We start from the raw sequence: 6,391 nt of genomic DNA, 5'->3' as shown, positions 1-6,391 counted from the left end.
AATTATCGCATTTTGTTTTGTTTTCTTTTAAAGACAATTATGTTTAAGAAGGGTAATTTTATAAATTTCTCTAGATTTTTCTTACAATTGGGTGCTTAAAAATTAAGTGTTGATTTGCTTTTTGCCTAAAACTTTTCAATTTTAATCGAATTAAAAGACTTTAAGTTGTTTTAATTTAAAGAGGTAAAACTAGGGGGGAAAATTACAGTTTGATATACAGTCGCATGTCAGCGATCAAACAGATACAACCATGTTAAAAAGCATGTGAAAAGTTACTGTTTTAGAAAAGTACAGGTGAAAAGGCGAATGAACTTATATTCATAGTTATTAAGAGAGATGGGGTGATTATTGAAACGGGACTACTCTAGAATAAAATACTCTTTCTATTCACTCAAAAATGAGTGATGGGTGAAATGGTTTTTCTTTTAAATTAATTATGAAAAAAAAACTTCTACGTTTACAGAAGACTTAATCACGCAGAACTCACTTGAAAAGGAAAACGATCCTCTCCAACGTAATCACATGAAAAGTTCGAAGTAACATTGCAAACGTCAATTTCATATCTTTCTTCTAAAATGTTAATATCGTGTATTTCAAAACTTAAAAACCCACTCTTGCACGGGTTTATTCCAAATATTCATATAAGATTTCTTAAGGCTTGAAAATCTGAAAAACTAATTAGTGATGCTGAAAATTTATGGCTAAGGGCTAGTTTGATGGCAATGAAGAATTTAACGTGATAAATTTACCATGGTAAATTTTTCTAAAAAAATTTACATGCCGAAATTTCTTCTTCTTTCAATCTGAAGCTGACAAGTTAGAATTTAACGTGGTAAAATTAACCTTGTTTAATGCACACGGTACTTTTTTTGCAGGATAAAAGTAACTCTGTTTGATGCAAGGATAGAAAATTTGAGAGACTTTTTTTTCAAGACTGTTAGTAGTTGTTGTTTTTGACGCAAGGAAGCTGCTCTAAGGCGAAGGTGCCCTGCTTCTTGCCCTTGCCGTGTGAACAACAAAAAAGCGAGCAACTGGGAAAGAGAGCGAGCGTGATGCAGCGAGAGAGAAGAGGAACCCTGTTGCGAAAGAGGTGAGGCAGCAAAGGAGAGGAGTAAGGGCATCGACGGGGAAACGAGAAACCCTGTTGCGAGAGAGGTCAGGCAGCGAGAGAGGAGAGGGGTAAGGGCGTCGACGGGGAAATGAGGGGAAAAGTTGAGAGCCCAAACAACTCTCAACTTTATCCGCAAAAAAAACTCGGGCCTGCAAGGGCCAACTTATTTTCACGTGAAATTTCACCCAATCGAAATGATATTTCAGGTGAAATTTCATGACGTTTGTTTCGTCGTCGGGTGAAACAGTGAAATTTCACTCACCGGTACATATTTCAACCGATTCACAGGATTTTTTCTGTGCATCAAAGGGTCCCTAAAAGCAAAAAAAAAAAAAAAAAAAAAAAAAAAAAAAAAAAAAAAAAACACTTTTACTATATGTTATTCCACCATCATAGGTGTAATGTATGATGTCATTCCACTGATGCAATGCACAAAACAACTAACAAGACACATGTTGTTAGTTGTTTCGTGAATTAGGTGACGGTGGAATGACATAACATGCCTTGTTAAGGGGAACTGATATAAGAACTTTTACATTTGAGGGAGATCAATATGTAATAAACTAAATCACATGCAGAAATTAGTATGTAAATACAATAAACCAGTAAATCACATGCATAAATTCATATATAAATAAAATAAACCATGTGAGTCTATTCTGGCAATAGCCCATACAGATCACATCTAACTTGGGCACAGCTGAATGGAACATTTAAGACTGGACAATGGGACTCACACTTGTACGTCGGAACTGTCTTGTTCTTAAGGTCTAAACAGGGTTCTAAGAGGTTGACTTGCAAGAGATCAACACCGAAGAGGAACTGAAATTAATTAACAAGGATACACACTTCCGCTTTCTGAGGGCATTTTCTACCAGAGTTTAGGAGAATGCTATATGTTATGGCCCCTAATAGGTGATCATAGTAAAAAAAAATGACCATAATCAGGCTTACGTCAAAGGGACACTCGATTCATGAGTTAGGGACACTCGATTCATGAGTTGTTGAACATGCGGGAGTGCACATGTTCTTGTTCAGGGCAGATTTTAAAAATTTATATGTAAATTTAAAAAATTTAGTTTAACATATATAAAAAAAATTAAAAAATTTTATTTCGGTCCTTGTTAAAATTTTGAAACTGTAGTTTGGCCCAACAAAAAATTCTTTGCTCTGCCCCCTACGCCTGTTCACATCTTAAATATACGGATTTGATATTATATGAAGGCTGCTTCAGAAAATTCATAGTTGTAGTATAAGTTTTTAACTCTTTATCAAATTCATAAGCTTCAGCTTCATTGCTACTTTTAGAAGATAAAAGATTAAACTCTACAAATTTACTGCGATATCTTATATCACCCCAAATTTTATCGTAGTTGGTGAACGAACTCATGGATCTGAGTCGCGAATTACCCAAGTCGATTGGGATCATCCATTTACTCGATCATGAGTGAGGGCCTACCAAGTCAGCTGAGATCGTCAATTGTTTTTTCCTGAATATTAAAGTTTGTAATTTTCTGGATTGCAAAAATATCACAAACTTTACTCAATATACTCAAACATTTAATATTACATGTTAGTTAGGTTTAGTTGATGAAAAAAATCAAACAAGAAGTCCCAATAAACCGACCTTCTTCATCTATTAAAAACTCGAGTTATTTTTTATTATCTTAGCGTTAAATGAAGTGATCCTAGTCTTATTTAATGAAACAAATGTATCGATGTTTGTTCTCTCTTATATTTCTATGAGCATAGGTTTGGTTTATAGATTTTATGATTTATATATTTCTATGATCTTATATTGTTATGTGGATCACTTCACTTGTACTTATGATTTTATGATTTAAACTAAACAATTCCACTGTCAGGTCACGCTCCACCATGTGGGGATGCTTCAAAAACTCCTTTTGAATGCCCTGAAATTTAACTATGGGTTACTCCATTAACAAAACAAGGATTTTGAGTCAATCCAAATCGCATGGTACTAAGAATTGGTTCGAAATGGAGTGACTTTTTCAAGATGTCTAACTTTAACTAAATAACTCAATAGGGGTTCAAGGTAGTCTTATAATGAGTTGTTTTCTTATGTTATATGTAAATGTAAGGGTTCCTCAGCATGAATCTGGTACAAGGAAAAAAAGGAATCTAATTGGTTCAAGCATTATGTATGAAGATTATACACTGAAATGTTAATGAACCAAATAAAGGAATCTGCCAATTCTGCTAAGTCGCATATGTTATGTCGTGAACCTAGACATTCTATTGCATCTCACTATTATATTAGAATGAAAATCACTAATAACTACTAATACTAATACATAACAATAACTTAACTACATAAGTATAACTCTTAAATAAAGATAAAAGAGAAAAAAAAACTTTTTATCTAAAGTAATTCCGTTCTCAATAAGTTATAGTTATTATAATAGCAACCTTTGGTGGATTTCAGCTAAAATTTTACCAACGTCCAGGACAAGTGTTCGTATAACATTTTACCGACGTTTAGTTAGACGTCAGAAAACAATGGACTATTACCGATGCGCTTGAACGTCGGTAACAATGTTTACCTACGTGTTTCGTGCGTCGGTAATGGAAACCTACACCCACGCACAGAGCATTGCGTATGTGAAGATTTTTACCAACACTATCTTCACCTACGATGGAAGGAACCATCAGGAAAACCTTAACCTGAGTGTTGCCATATTTTACCGACACATTTAAACCATCGGTAATGCCTAGGTTTTTTTATAGTGTATATGATCGGACTGAACATGTTATTCTTGGATACACATGTTCTCATAACACATGTTTCAAAAACACTATATTCTTCTCCTAAAAAGTATAATTTGATTATGAGCATATATTTAATTAAGTAATTAAGCGCTGGACATAATCACATGCTGAAACAAAAACATTGCATGCTTACTAACGAGACATTGTTCTTCTTACTCCCGTAGAGTTGCAAATGGGTCAGGGTACGCCTAAAAAATGTGTTATTTTTTGTCACTATAGATCTTATCCGGATCCAACATTCAATATCCATTGGGTCTGAAACACTTGCATGTCTAAGCATATTGTGGCAGGGTTCCACATAAACCCTAGTCTGCTCGGACTCAAAGATATGGCTATACAATGAGTCAAACCAAGTCTAGTTTGACTCGAGCTTTACTTGTTTGTAAACAAGTCAATCTCGAGCGTAACTGAAAATTCGAGCTTATAAATGAGTCAAGTTGGAGTTACATGAACTGGACTCAATTAAACTCTAGTAAACTCGTTCTATTTAGGTTATCTTTCTTTTTGTAATTTCCAAACTTAAAACTAATAAAAAAATTCAAATCAAAAGAAGAGTTGGTTAACAAATTTAACCAAGTAGAGCTCGAGCCAGAACTCAGTCTGCTGACCTTGACCTTGTACAACTTGACCGAGCTCCAGCCGAGCAATATTTGAGTCAAGTCAAGCTCAACTTGGATTGTGTACAGCCCTAGTAAAAAATTAAAACAAGGACATTTGTTCAATGGGTGCATCGTCAATAATCCTATATGCGTCCTTGGCTCTTGCCATCCCGATAGTTGGTTGTCTCCAATTCTCCTATTGATTCTGCCGTATTCTGAGGAAACTCACCCCGATGTTGGGCCGGAGATGACTTCTACCATTACCTTTCTTTAATACATAGAAAGCTTAATATTGGAGTAAATATCAAGGAAATAAAGTGTGTGTATATATATATATATATATATATATATAAAAGGTTCAATGCTATGCTACCATACAATGAATGTTGTCCGATGGTTAAAATTTATCGTTAAAAAAAATCATTAAATAGATATGAACCATGGTGTATGATGTGAAAACATTTTATGATGATCAACGAACTTTTTAACAAATCAACATTAACTTTTCCTGTACATATGGTGAAGGAGTGCTTATAGTTGTCGGGGAAAATAAAGTCAAATAACCTGATAGATTTGTTACATTACAAACGCATGAATAAACTTTCAACAAAATATTGTACTAAAATTGCAGGACCCACAATGCCGCACTTTAATATAGGCCTAGTCAATTAACCCTACTTCGCTGTTCATATTATTCTCAACTTTTTTCTCGTTTTATTAAAACGTCTAAAAACAAACTCTAGAAGCCAAGCCATTCATATGGATTTGATACAACAACATATGGAGAAACAATACATGGAGAGAGAGAGAGAGAGAGAGAGAGAGAAAGAGAGAGAGAGATCAAAAGGTAAATGCACCAAATAAATGAGAAACATATGTATTAATTACAAGTCTTCAATTAATTTAGTGGTTCGTTTACAAAATATGGTATATAAATTCTTTCCCAATAAAATAAATATAGCACTTTGACTTCGGAAAAAATTAGTTTTAGATGTACGAATTTGTAAACCATCAATTTACTTTTACACAAGCATAGCTTGTTCCATGCTAAAAACAGTGTTTGCATTTCAAAGAAGAGAATTTTTGGCACAATGAAGCTTATGAAAAAGAGTTTAATCTGCAAAATTTTTACACCACATGTTCCTCAAAAATATCATATTAGCTTGCCTAACTTGTTTCCGCGCATTCAAGCACAAATTGATTCATGTTTCATGTCTTACGTTTTATCTAAGGCTTCTTTGTAGGTGAAACTTCGTTCAACTTTCATCGATAATGACCCGAAACCATTGCAGTTTTACCAACACTCCCTTGGTGCAACAAAGAACAATGTAGTGCTGCAGCATTTGCTGAAGATCTGAAAGATATGCAATTCCCTTGCTTTTGTTTTGTTTTTTCTTTTCTTTTTTCTTTTTTACAAGTTGAAGGACATAACGTCTTGCTGCAGATGCAAAACTGAAGCCAGAAACAGCAGTTAGGCTGGCTCCCTTATGTGCAAAAAAGGCAAGAGAGAGGATTAAGAAACTGAGAGCGTAGGCCATATTGCAAGTCATGAGCTCTTTTGATTCCACCACCTGAACTCAAAACTTCTCTCATTGCAATAAGAAAGAAAAACAAAGATAAAAAAACAATAAAAGAGGAAAGAATGATCCGCATCAACAAGACCTTCACACTACAGCAGTCGCCAAGATACCAATAGCAAAAAGGAAAATTAGAAATCCTGCATAGCACTAGCAGTTTCCGACAGTAGAAAGAAAATGTAATAGTATAAATGATAAGTAAAAAGCGCTTGTCCATTTAATTTTTACCAGAGTTGATTCTATGGTCACCAAGTTAATCATAATATAAGGTCAAGGATGTTCTTACCTAGTTTTTTGTTGCTAATTTCAGATCA

Source organism: Nymphaea colorata, chromosome 1, assembly GCF_008831285.2.
Source record: "Nymphaea colorata isolate Beijing-Zhang1983 chromosome 1, ASM883128v2, whole genome shotgun sequence".
NCBI lineage: Eukaryota > Viridiplantae > Streptophyta > Magnoliopsida > Nymphaeales > Nymphaeaceae > Nymphaea > Nymphaea colorata.
Note: the sequence above shows the minus strand (reverse complement) of the source record.